General features: G+C 41.3%; 1 long non-coding RNA gene across 1 annotated transcript; it reads right to left on the bottom strand.

Moving 5' to 3' along the window:
* Nucleotides 1-1078: 1078 nt before the first annotated feature.
* On the bottom strand, nucleotides 1079-5561 carry LOC135173952 (uncharacterized). Its single transcript, XR_010301596.1, has 3 exons — nucleotides 5380-5561; nucleotides 2966-3131; nucleotides 1079-2592 (listed from the first exon to the last, which is right to left on the bottom strand). It is a non-coding gene; the product is annotated as an uncharacterized LOC135173952 (long non-coding RNA).
* Nucleotides 5562-13811: the final 8250 nt, after the last annotated feature.

Below are 13811 nucleotides of genomic sequence, written 5' to 3'. Positions count from 1 at the left end.
CCCTGTCCTCCTTGAACTGTAGGGCCCAGAACAGGACACAATACTCCAGATGAGGCCTCACCAGGGCAGAGTGGAGGGGAAGGAGAACTTCTCTCTATCTACTAACCACAGCCCTTCGAACACACAGTTGCTATCCTCTCTTTCAGAGTGTCATAAACTTAGACATATTTTGGTGTCATCTTCTGTTCTGCTGTCTCTCCTTTGTGCAGATCCTGCTCTTTCATTACTCTTCTTCCTCTGAACTCTCCCATACATCTTTATTTCCAAATAGTAGCTACTGAAAACTTGTATGGTTGTTTCCATTTCATATATAATCGACTAGAAGAATGTATCATTTTCTGCTTGCCATGCAATTGCATTCAGAAGCAGTAGATAGAGGATTACTTTAGAATTAGCACCTTTACAGGTTCCTAACAGAAATGCTATAATCTCTGCACTGGCTTTCTAATTCAAATGTAATCATTCCTTTATAGAGCCCTGAATAGAATGAGACCAGACTTTCTTTTACACTTGTTTCTCTTACCAGCAGCTAAGATTACCTAAAGTAAGATTGAATCAACTTTAATATTTATATGTAGGGTGATACTGGGCAGCAAAAGCAATGTTTTTCTTAGTCTGCTAGAGGCAGACATCCTACATAAGTCAGAATGTCCAATCCGATTATCCAGAGCTTTGTTTTCCTATGGATTTAGGCAGAGTATTTTGGGCATTTTTGGTTTATGTGGTTTTTATTTTTTTTTTAATTAAACTTTTACAGCTAGGTCTAACTTTCTAAAGTTGGAACTGTACTGGTATAAAATTCTGTCAGTTTTGTCCCTCTGCATCCACCAGACAGTACAAAGTGAATTTTTGTATGATGAGGATGAAGAAAGGAATTACTGTCATGACATGGTGAGACCCTATCTTGGATACTGCATTCCATTTTGGGCTCCCCAGTTTAAGAGGGACAGGGATCTGCTGGAGAGGGTCCAGCAGAGGGCTACATGGATAATCAGGTGAATGGAGGGCATGGCTTATGAAGAGAGGTTGAGAGACTTGAGACTTTTTAGTCTGGAAAAGAGAAGACAGAGACAGGATCTGAGAGGTGATTTGATAAATGTTTATTAGTTTGCATATTGTATTTCATTCCTTACCAATGACAACAAATAAGTTAAAACTTTGTTATAAATCACATGCAGAAACACTTCAATGTTAGCAAAATGTTTCATTAGAAGTTGTGTATTGAACAGGTTGGACTCTATGATCTCAAAGGTCTCTTCCAAGAAACACGAACTTCACACTATTTTTGCTTTGTAATATCATGTACTGTAGATTTCAGTATATGATTTTTGTGCTTTCAAATATACTTTAGTGCAAATGTTTACCACTATTTTTATTTCATTCTATGGGCACATATATGCATAATTACATATATTTTTTTTTATCATTTTGGATTGAATTTCTCTCAAGGAGAGGACAGAAAATTATTCCTGTGCTTCTTATCTATTTGCATATTAGTAGAATTTTTGCTTTCACTCGTTGCCTCCATTCTCTCCTAGCACTACCAAATAATCACATCCATTGATCATCCTATGGGTGGCTTCAAAGCACCATTTCTGTAGTTGAGTGCCTCTTGGTTTTAAGCAGACAGAAGCTATTTTTACTCCTTCCCAAAGGAGTAAAATGAAATCTCTCCTCACTGCATTGGAAGTTTAAATGGAAATACTATTCACAGGTGTATACAGAAATACAAAATACACACATTCATATTCAGCCTCAGCCCAGTCCTCCAGCATGGGCTTACCACACTCTCACTAGGCCAAAACCTTCTAAAACCTCTCCTCTCAAGCAGACCTAAACCTGGGAGTCAATGGCCCCCAGCTTTGCCCCATACCAGGCCTGAATTGTGCAGGAAAAAGTAACATGGCTGCTCAAGAAAAAAAGCCTCCTCTGAAATACTTTAAAGAAGGGCTAAATTCATTCATGCAAGATGATATTTTTTCCAAAATTAATATCATTTATTAGTTTTGATATTCAGGATTCTCCCCCCCCAAACACCAATGTTAATAATAACTGATTCTTTGCATGGTCATGGAAACATTCTACAGAGCAATAACTGGGTTTAGAAGTAACTAGCAAAAACATATAACATTAATTGAACCAGAAAAGAAGGTTCCTGTGGTCAATACACTGCTTGTGGTCAGTATACTGCTTGCTTTCTAGATGGACTCCAGGAGCCCCTTTCTGCTTATGGCAGAAGGCAATGGTGAATCGCAAGAGGCTTTAAGTATTTACCCACAAAATTATCTCCCAACTCATGGGGCCAGCTACAGCTTCAGACAGTACTCAAATGCTTTCAGGGAATTCAGCTACTGCCTTGTCAGCCACTGAGACTTCTGATTCTTCCCACAATTCACATAGAGTGCTGGGGAAAGGAGACAGACAATCTCTGGCCGTATCCTGGCTTCTCTGAATGATCCATGTAGCTCCAGGACTTCCCGGCGTAGGCAGGAGACTTTCAGGCGTAGGCAGGATGTCTTGCGATGTGCAGTCTCAGCAGGATGTCACACTGGCTGTGCAGGCCCATCAGGTGGAGGCATTTAGAGCCTGTTCCTGGTAAAGTAGAGGCAGGCAGTTTTCAGGCAAACAGATCTCGAGTATCAGGGTTTGTTACTTTTTGGCAGAGCTAGCTTATGGCTTAGCAGGGCATGGCAAGATGCAGTAAGGCAGTATACTGCCAGGAACAGAGAGCAATAGCAGCAGGCGACAGCAGGCACAATTACAGTGGCAAAGCACAGTGTGTTTACCTGATCATCTCCTTCTATCAGTATAGCCCAAGACTAATGGGCCTTTGGACACAGAATAGCCAATCAGAACAGCAGCTAGCCAAGTTTGACCATATTGGTGATACCATAGGCTTGCTTTACCCAAATTTGGGAAGAAACATAGCCCTTGCACAAGACAGACACAAGCTAAGTGTTTGTACCTTGTTTACCACAGAATGTAAACAACTCTGGGCAAGCCAGAGTCTCTAGACTCAGTGGCCCCAGGTTCTTTGTCCTCTTTCCCATGGTTGCTTCTCCTCACAATGGAAGGAGGGACAGCAGAAAAACATGTCAGGGCAAGCCAGGACATGTATAAGCTGCTTAGACCTACCACAACAAATACCAAATGAGATATCAGATTACATGTGCTGGGAGCAGGGAGAGGGAGAAGAGGGAGAAGGGATGGTAACGTCCATTTATATAGGGATGCAGGCCAATGGGAATGGAATAACAAAGATTACTCTTTCTAGTATTCATCCCTTGCACGCTCTGGTACTGGACTTTTCTCTGTGGTTAAGACATCCAGGCTTACACCCACAACAGGCTGTATTTTCTAGAATATGTAGCTATGGTGTTTCAGGCCACCTCTTCTAATGTTTTGAAGATATAGGGAAGAAATATTCTTTTCAAGGATTCTGTTTTGTTTGGGTTTTTTTAAGATTATATTCTTAACCATATGGCCAAACCTATTTCCTGCCCCATATTTTTAGAACCTCTGCACTCCTGCAATCCTAAATTGGTTTAAGATTTACCATCCTTAGTGTAATCTGACAACTCATTAATAGTTTCTCTGCCAAAGCTCATTTGGTTGGTAGCATCCTCACCCTTATTACTGAAGTATTAGCCAAATTGTCATAACAGCAAAGTACTCTGGGGAAAAAAAAATATAATTAAATACAGGTTTTGCAGAAGTCTTGGGGGGGAAAAAATAGTGCTTTACAGAGTAAAATCTATTCAATTTATCAAAAAGCAGTTTAAAAGAATGATTTTATTAACAAAATACAGAGGAGAAGAAAAGGGACATCTCTTATTTTTGTTTAAAAAGAAAGTTAATTATTCATTGGAAGAATGCAGCTACTCATAGGGTAACTTTTCTGTCCACTGTTGTTTACATTGAGAATTGCATGTCACCTCTGAATGTTCATCTCTCTTACTTTATGAACTAAAGAGACAGCAAGTCTCCTGAGTGCCTCTAAGTATCATAAGTTAGGTAAAATATATCACAAACTATGAATATGCACTTAAAACACAAGATGTTCTTCAAGTGTTATACTCAAGACTAAATTCCATCTCTTAATGTGCACCATCCACTAGGTGCAAACCAGAAAGAAATATATCATCTGGATTTTAGAGATATTCGTTGGGTTGAACAACATAAATTCTCTGACTTAATTTCATGGGCTTGTTCTGGTGCTTAACACTTAACCAATATGAAGTATAGCAGTATGAAGTATATGAAATAAAGCAGTGCTACAGGACAAGGACAGAGTGACTGGAGAGCAGCCAGGCAGAAAGGGATCTGGGAGTACTGGTAGATAGTAGACTGAAGATGAGGCAGCAGTGTGCCCAGGTGGCCAGGAGAGCCAATGGCATCCTGGCCTGCATCAGGAACAGTGTGGCCAGTAGGACAAGGGAGGTTATTCTTCCCCTGTACTCACCACTGCTCAGGCCACACCTTGAGTATTATGTCCAGTTCTGGGCCCCTCAATTCAAGAGAGATGTTGAGGTGCTGGAATGTATCCAGAGAAGGGAAATGAAGCTGGTGAGAGTCCTGGAACACAAAGCCTATGAGGAGAGGTTGAGGGAGCTGGGGTTGTTTAGCCTGGAGAAGAGGAGGCTCAGAGGTGACCTCATTGCTGTCTACAACTACCTGAAGGGAGGCTGTAGCCAGGTGGGGGTTGGTCTCTTCCCCTAGGCAACCAGCAATAGAACAAGGGGACACAGTCTCAAGTTGTGCTGAGGGAAGTCTAGGCTGGATGTTAGGAGGAAGTTGTTGTCAGAGAGAGTGATTGGCATTGGAATGGGCTGCCCAGGGAGGTGGTGGAGTCACCATCCCTGGAGATGTTCAAGCAAAGACTGGATGAGGCACATGGTGCCATGGTGCATTTGATTGGCTAGGGCTAGGTTCTGGGTTGAACTGGGTGATCTATGAGATCTCTTCCAACCTGGTTGATTCTATGACTTTTCATCTTTGCCATCAGTGGGCTACATATTAGTGTTCTCCCTAAACCTCATTCTCTCCCACTTCTGTAATCCTGCACTGCATACTCTACTGGGTTTTCACATAGATTCTCCCCATAAAAAACAAACAAAATTATCTAGGAGCTGCAATAAGCTTTTAACAGTTATCACCAAGCACAAACAGGCAGACAAGTGCACAAATTAAAGCCACTGAGTTAATTAATTTCTTTATTCTACTCAGCTTTGAGATACAAATGCCTTTGGTATGGACTATGGCAGCTGTTCACTAATGCACCAGTAGGGTTGCTACTCCTGTTACACAGTGTTATAGTTTTTTCCCTCTTTAAAGAGAAATATAAATGCCAAGCAGATTATAAACAAACCCAGCACCTACCTGACATGGGTTGTGTTGAATCTGCTGCTGTTCATACCATGCTCAGCTCATCTCAAAATAAAAAAGAGCTGGCTGGAGGAAAGTATTATGGGGCTTGAAGTTCAGGTTGTAACTCGAGAGGCTTCCTGCTCTGGTTGTTGTTTTTGGATTCTAGTTTTTAGAAGTTGGATTTTTTTTTTTTTTTTTAACCTGGTGAGATGAATGGGAGTTGGTTAGCTCACTCTTTCTCTGCCTTATGCTGGTTTTCTGCCTGCATTTCATGGTGCTTTTCCTGCAAATATGCCAGGTTAAGGTAACCATGCACTGCAATAGTAGCTAAGACACAGCACTGTGCATTTTGTTATCCTGTTCCATATGAAACCCTTTTAAAAAATCATCTCTTTATCTCAGCCCTGAGGCTTTTTTGGTCTTTTCCAGCCTTATTGATTCTATGATTTTAAGGCTCAACCAGCACCTGTGAGTGAAGTTACAGTAAGCATCATTGTGTATCCTACCTAACCGGGGGGCCACACAGGCCCCCCGGCCTTTAGATTCCACTCCCATTCACCCGGTGCACACCACAAGGACTCACCAGTGACGATAGGAGGAGGTCTCCTCTGCCCAGTTGGGCACAGCTTAGGGCTCCTGCCTCTCCTGGTGCAGCTTAAAAAGGGGAGTGGGCAGGGAGAGCAAAGTGGTCACACCTGGGGTGGGAGAAAAGGGGAGTGGGCAGGGAGGGCAAATTGGTCACACCTGGGGTGGGAGAAAAGGGAAGTGGGCAGGGAGGGCAAATTGGTCACACCTGGGGTGGGAGAAAATTTCAACAGAATGCAGGCTCTGGGATTGGGGGGAAAAGGGGCAGATATGATGGAAAAGGGGAGGTGGTGCTGAAAGAAGGGAGATGGAAATGAAAAGAGGAAGATAGGAGAAAAGGAAGGAGATGGAGAGGAAAGGAGGAAGATGGGAGAAAAGGAGATTATAAAAAAACCTCCTGTTTCACTGTATCAAAATTCTGAGGATAGGTTATAATTGCAAATAGTTTCATATAAATTAAAAATCTTGGATATGAAAATAAGAGATTTGATAGATATATCTTCTTTCTCCTAACCTCCATGCCTCTGGTTTGTTCTCATGAGTCAGTACAAGCTGAAGGCTGACCTGCTGGAAAGTAGATCTGGGAGTCCTGCTGTGCAAGAGAATGATCATGAGCCAGCAGCGTGCCCTTGTTGCCAGGAAGATCAATGGTATCCTGGGATGTGTCAAGAAGAGTGTGGCAAGCAAAAGACTGGAGGTTCTCTCTTGCTTCTCTGCTCTCATGAGGCCTCAACTGGAGTACTGTATCCAATTATGGGGTCCTCAGTTCAAGGAGGACAAAGAACTGCTTGAGAGGATAAAGCAAAAGGCTACAAAAATGGTTAGGGAACTAGAACATCTCTCTTGTGAAGATAGACTTGGGGTTTTCTAACATGGAGAAGGTTGAAGGGGGAACTTATAAATGCTTGGAGTGTGAGTATCAGAAAGATGGGGCAAGTAGTTTTTTAGTGGTGCCCAGCAACAGGAAAAGAGGTAAAGGACACAAATTTGAGCATCAGAAGTTCTGTATAAACAGGAGGAGGAGCTTCTTTATGTTGAGGGTGGTAGAGCACTGGAAGAGGCCATGCAGAGACGTGGTGATCTCTGGGGTCATTCAAAGCCCATCTGGATACCATCCTGTGTAACTTGCTCTAGGCAAACCTGTTTTGGCAGCAGGATTGAACTAGATGATCCCCAGAAGTTCCTTCCAACCCAACTCCATTCTGTGAGTCTGTGACTACATAATAGGATTTCATTCAAGGAGCAGAAAAGAAGTTTCTCAACGTTTTTATTGTATGTTCCTTACACAGTGTCAATATGTAAAATATTATAGGAAGAGAGAGATACTTATTTCTGGATGGAATTTCATTTAAGAGGAGACCTTGTGACCCTTGCACCTGAGGTTTTACGACACACACATGGCACAACACAGCTAGAAACAAGCAATGAGGAGTGAGAGATGCAGAAACACCAGTATCATAGAAAGCTGAGAGTTCAGAGAGTTATTCTTCAGACATCTAGATGTAGCATGTTTTTGAAGTATATTGAAACTCCTATTTAGACAACCTATTTGGGCCAAGTACAAATCATCATAGAATAATAGAATCCTAGAATCATTCAGGTTGGAGAAGAGCCTTGATCATTTATTTCAGTCATTAATGCTATGTTGTGGTAGGCCTTATCACAGTATCACAGCATCACAGTATTATCAGGGTTGGAAGAGACCTCACAGATCATCAAGTCCAACCCTTTACCACAGAGCTCAAGGCTAGACCATGGCACCAAGTGCCACATCCAACCTTGCCTTGAACAGGCCCAGGGACAGCAACTCCACATAGGCTTATACATGTCTTGCCTTGCCTAGGCATGTTTTTCTGCTCCACCAGAGCAGGGAAACAGACACAAAAGAACCTGTAGCCACTGAGTCTGGTCTGTCCAGGGTCCTGTGGTGTAAGGTGCACACACTTAGCTTGTGCCTGCCTAGTGCAAGGCCTGTGCTTTGCCCAAATTAGGGAAAAGCAAGCCTGTGGCTTTGCCTAGTATGGTCAGGTTTGGCTAACTGCCATCGTGATTGGCTCTTCTGTGTCCAAAGGGCAATCAATCTCAGCCCACATTGATGAAAGGAGATAGGCAGGTGAACAACATACCATTGACCCCATCCCATTTATCCAATTTGTCTGTCTCTCTTTGTAGAGCCTCCCTACCCTCAAGCAGGAAGGAGAATGGCTCAGCATTGCATCTGGGATGCAAATCTCCATCCGAATATGAACTTGGATGAAGCAGAAATACATAACCAGATTCAGGAACTTGGAAGGTTTATTGTGACATGTACCTAGCTATAGATAATGCTGTCTGGCAGCAGCACAGAAGATGTAAAGCTCATGGATGTGATGAGTGGCTAAACACAAGTGGTTTTACAGAATAGCAAGACTATAGCAGGTTGAGTGAAGAAAAATGAGTAGGCACATTTAAGCTAAGTAACCAAAAAAAGCTGACACTGCTGCCCATTGGCAGAATGCATGTGGAGGAAACAGTGATTGGAAAGACTTGTTGAAAGATGAGTAAATTAAATCATAGAATCATAGAATCAAGCAGGTTGGAAGAGACCTCCAAGATCATCCAGGCCAACCTATCCCCCAACCCTATCCAGTCAACTAGACCATGGCACCATGTGCCTCATCCAGTCCTTTCTTGAAGACCTCCAGGGACGGTGACTCCATCACCTCCCTGGGCAGCCCATCCCAATGCCAATCACTCTCTCTGGGAAGAACTTCCTCCTAACATCCCCTGGCACAACTTGAGACTGTGTTCCCTTGTTCTATTGCTGGTTGAATGTTACCGTAGAGGTGACAGTCTGTCCTGTCTCTGTTGTCTTTCTTATTTCTGCTGAGAGGGATGAGTCCTAAACCACCTACATTTTAAAGATTTAAGCTTCTCTAAACATGACTTCCTAGCATATTAAATATTGTAAGAATATGGTGAATCTGTGCCAGAACCATTTGGCCTTCCCCATTTTCATTCACAAATGTATTTGGAGGTAATCATGACCACTTTTACATAATACCTTAGAGTACATATCAGTTTTTGGGGTCTGATTTGAGTGACATCCTAGAGGACAGTAGGTTGAATTTGTGACATTCACCTGGTATTTAGCATCCACTGTGAGCTGAGAGCTCAAAAAACCCTCAGGCTAAGAAAGACCTAGAGTTGGGGCTGGTTTTTTTTTGACAAGTGGTCTAACTGTGGGGACATCATGTAAATGAAATGGATTGCTGCTCTACTTAAGACTGAACAGAAAAATCAAGATCCTCCCACTGGAATATTATTCCTATCTAAATTTTCATGCTGATTTCTGTGAGGCTGGCATTGTGTTGCTATGTATTGTTAACTCCATCCCGCTAAGGAGTTGGCTGTAGTTCAGTAATGCATGAAGGCATTCCTGGATGTTGTATGCTGTTCAAATGATCCATACAGCATGCCAAGAAAGTGTTTTGAAGTCAATTTTCATGACAGGTGCTAGACAAAAGAATAACCTCTGTAATGCAATTGGAATTTCTTCCAGATTAAATCTGCTGTGTGAAAGCAAAAAGCTGATTTTGATGTTTTTATTCAGATTATTAGTGCTTGGAGTACTACTTAATGATGCTTCTGATGAAATGGCAAAGGTGTTCATGTGTAGTTTTAATGACAAGTAAATCTGATATTTATCAGATAGCTTTATGAGACAATGAGGAAGGAAAAATTATACATTTTTAACTATATTTATCCTTAAAAATGTTACACTCAGATGTAAACACTACAGATCCTGTTTTTAGGAGAGGCCTCCACTATTTTTGTGATGGTTTGGGTGTTCCCTGCCCTTCACTCTGTGGAAATCACCCTGACTAGACTCAGCTGGCTCTGGAAATTGAATGAAGCTTATTATTTACAGCTAGCAGAATATACAAGCAGATATTTACAGTATATACAGTTATAGACAGAAATAGACAAGGTAAAAGGTAATACAGAAACACAACAGCCCTCCCAGAAACCTGAGTCCCCAGGAGGGGCTCCCAACCACCCTTTCACCTTCTTCCCCCTCCCCCTCAACCTTACCCCAATGCCAAGGAAGAATGGAGGTTCAGCCAGGGGGTTAGGAAGCAAAGTGGATTAGTCAGAGAAAGAGAGGGTGAGGTTAAAGAGAGAGATGCAGCTCAGAGCTTCCCAGCAGGAGAAGTAGTGCATTATCTGTGTTTTGCTTTTTATTCTTATACATCTCAGCAAGCCTATGAGTGAAGTAGACATCATTCTGTTTTCCTTTTCACAGCCTGTAATCTAGTTCTTCTCACCAAAACATTCTAGCTAGCTTCAAAGTAGCACACATTCCAGAACCATCTCAAATCTGTGGCAGGTGGCCATGCAGTGAAAAGAGCCCTGAGTATGGCGGAGTTCACTTTGGTTTTCCTCCTTGATTTTCCCTTTACAGTTTGTGCAATTTTACCTCTGAAAGTTTTTAACTCTGGAAGATATTTTTCTTTATTTTCCACAAGTGCACCTTCAGGCACTAACAGCAGGGGGGCAAAGCCTTTATTTTTTTGTTGCTGTCAGAATGGATGCATTGAGTTATTCACGCTGCTTTCTGAAGCGCTAGTCAATGGCTTCGTGTTTGCAGCAGTGCGAAGCACTAGCAGGCAGCCAGAAAAATCAGTGTCTGATCCAGTAGCACCAGAGTGGGCATTACTAAGGAAAGAAAAGAAATAAAAGGGGAGTGGGGGGGAGAAATAATCTTTTTGTTGCTGCTGTTGGAAGTTTTCTAATGAAAGGAGATGAATCAGGAACTTTGTAATAGGATGTGCCTGGTCACTTAACTGTAGCAGTAGATCTGGAGTGAAGCTTACTCAGCACAAGCTTCTGACCTTTCAGACCTTATGTATCATTTCTCATCCACTGAGTTTTTCACATTTGTGCAAAACAAAAGCAGGCAACAACAACAACAACAAAAATCAATTTTTTTAAACAATTTGAGTAAAAAAAAAATAACACCAAAAAAAACCCAAACCAACAACAAAACACATTCACCTGTTAGACTTCACTAAAAAAAATTGGCACATTCCTTGACTTTTTGCCCACAAAGTATTTGTCTTTGGAGCCATCAGTTTTTTTTTTTCCTTTTAAGAGTTCACCTCAAAGCAGCAAACAAGAGAGACTGAAAGAGCTAACATTAAATAATGAGCTTGTAAAGGGAATATCTGCCAAATTCTTCCACTGCGTGCTCAAATGATGCTGAAAACTGAAATTACTGGTGTATTCCATGAAGAGAAAGAGAAATTGTTAGGGCTTCTGACGATGTAGAGGATTCAAAACAACATTTGTGAAACTATTTTGACTGGCTAGGGCTGGGGGATAGGTTGGACTGGATGATCTTGGAGGTCTCTTCCAACCTGGTTGATTCTATGATTCTATGATTCTATTACAGGAAAGTCTTGTAACTATAATATTAATGTGTTGGATTTTTGTTTTTCTCTAAGAACTGGAAAAAAAACCCAACTTGGTTTACTAGCAGGACATACTGAGAGGTGCTAAAAAAACCTCTTCCAACTGCCTGCATGCTGAGAAATGTGACTTCCCTAAATCCTGCCCTCAGGTTGAAGCTGGCATGAAAAACTGTGGAAAATTTACTATTTTATCTAGGGAACTGCAGCAGTTCAGTGGAATATAATAGTTTTCTCTATGAATTTATAGCACACAGGCCATCAGAGATTGATAACTTGGTAAAGTTAGAGCAAGCTTGATTACTCAGTGTCTGAATTACGAGAGCACAACAAGCAAGGCAAGCACAGATGTTCTTTAAGTGACTTACACTGACATGGTTTGCTTTTGTTCTTTGAGTGTTTGATCAGGGAGATAACTTCCAGGTCTAAGCTGTAGGAGTTGTAGAAGGTGAGTTAACAGAAGAGCTCAAGTCTCAGAATTTCAGACTATTAGCCTGAGGTTAAAAGATTTTACTTGGTCAAACCAGCAATAAATGGATTCTTATTTGCAAAAACATGAGAAAAAAAGCAACTACATGAGACAAAAAGTGCTCTTCCTCCCCATCTCTATTCCATGTTACAAAAATTGATGCGGGCACCGTAATACTATATGGATAAAGTACTTGGGATGAGATGAAATGCTGATCCTCTTAAAATTTCCTTCCATTTTAACTCATCTTGTGGTTGAGATCTTGGCTTACTTGTAAGATGTAACAGTCTGCTTTTAAAAAGCAATCTGTAGGATTTGGTCCTTCGTCTGTTATTAGGAGAGCTAAAATAATTCATATTTATGTAATAAGATGAGGAATAGAATCATAGAATCAACCAGGTTGGAAGAGACCTCCAAGATCATCCAGTCCAACCTAGCACCCAGCCCTAGCCACTCAACTAGACCATGGCACTAAGTGCCTCAGCCAGGCTTTGCTTGAACATCTCCAGGGATGGTGACTCCACCACCTCCCTTGGCAGCCCATTCCAATGCCAATCACTCTCTCTGACAACAACTTCCTCCTAACATCCAGCCTAGACTTCCCCCAGCACAACTTGAGACTGTGTCCCCTTGTTCTGTTGCTGCTTGCCTGGCAGAAGAGACCAACCCCCACCTGGCTACAGCCTCCCTTCAGGTAGTTGTAGACAGCAATGAGGTCCCTCCTTAGCCTCCTCTTCTCCAGGCTAAACACCCCCAGCTCCCTCAGCCTCTCCTCATAGGCTTTGTGTTCCAGGCCTGTCACCAGCTTTGTTGCCCTTCTCTGGATGCATTCCAGCACCTCAACATCTCTCTTGAATTGAGGAGCCCTCTTTTATATTTGTATATGTTATATAATTTCTATTTCTGTTAGCACAAGTGTTTAAACTCAAAATATATTTTAATATTATTCACTATCAAATTAACTAGAAGAGAAAATTTAGTGAAAGTCTAGAATGACTGTTTTGATTAGTTATCTGTAAAACATTGTCAAAATATCACTTCTGATGTCACTGCCAAACAAGATTTCAGCTTAGAACATTCCATCACTTCCTTCCACAGAAAATTGTGACCAGAATAGATTTTTTTTTTTAACCAAGTGTACAGCTCTCTAGAAGCATAAAGAAATAAAACCACTTTAACATCCACGCAGTAAAGATTCTGCTCTTCCATAAAAATGTAGAACAGTTCTATTCCCTTCTAATCTTCCTTTGTGCTACTATTTTAATTTTTTTTTTTTTTTTTAAAGTCATCATTCTTGTGCATCATATTTGACTGAAATATACTGCACTTTGGCCACAACAACCCCATCATCACTTTGCAGTGCTCTTACTCATCAAAAGTCCTGCTGAGTTTTGGTTATGTTCAGGAAGAGTAACAATGTGCCTGTTGCTGTGACTTCAGTAAAGATCAGGCACTCTGGCACCAACTGAATCAATCACTGTTATTCTGAAAAATACTTAGCCAGGATATTTCAGATCTATTGAAGACAATGGTGCTTAACTGCATGGTTATCTTCTTCCCTACTAGAGACCTCTGTTGTATCCTCATTTATTCTTCAACTGCAATTGTATCATGCCCTCAGGTAAAAAAAATAGTGGTTAAAAATAAGATTTCCTCTTAATGTGATAGTAGCCCTCACTCAATATATGTTATTGCATTGTCTGTAATTTTAAAGGATAAAGATGAATCAGGTTTGAAGAAATGGGATTACAGAAGATGAGAGTACCAGGTCAGGGAGGAATCATTTGAAGTTATCACACTTAAAGGTGCCATGACAATAGTAATGAGAAAGATTTGTTTGGATAAAAATTCTGGTATCTTCTGGTGATCCTTGGCATTTGGTAGTTTTGTAGTTGGTTTGGAGAGGAAATGTGAATATAAGAAAAAAAAGCCGTGTTATC

This window comes from Pogoniulus pusillus, chromosome 3 (assembly GCF_015220805.1).
Source record: "Pogoniulus pusillus isolate bPogPus1 chromosome 3, bPogPus1.pri, whole genome shotgun sequence".
Lineage (NCBI taxonomy): Eukaryota > Metazoa > Chordata > Aves > Piciformes > Lybiidae > Pogoniulus > Pogoniulus pusillus.
The sequence above is the reverse complement of the archived record's forward strand: the minus strand, read 5'-3'. Positions and strand labels throughout refer to the sequence as shown.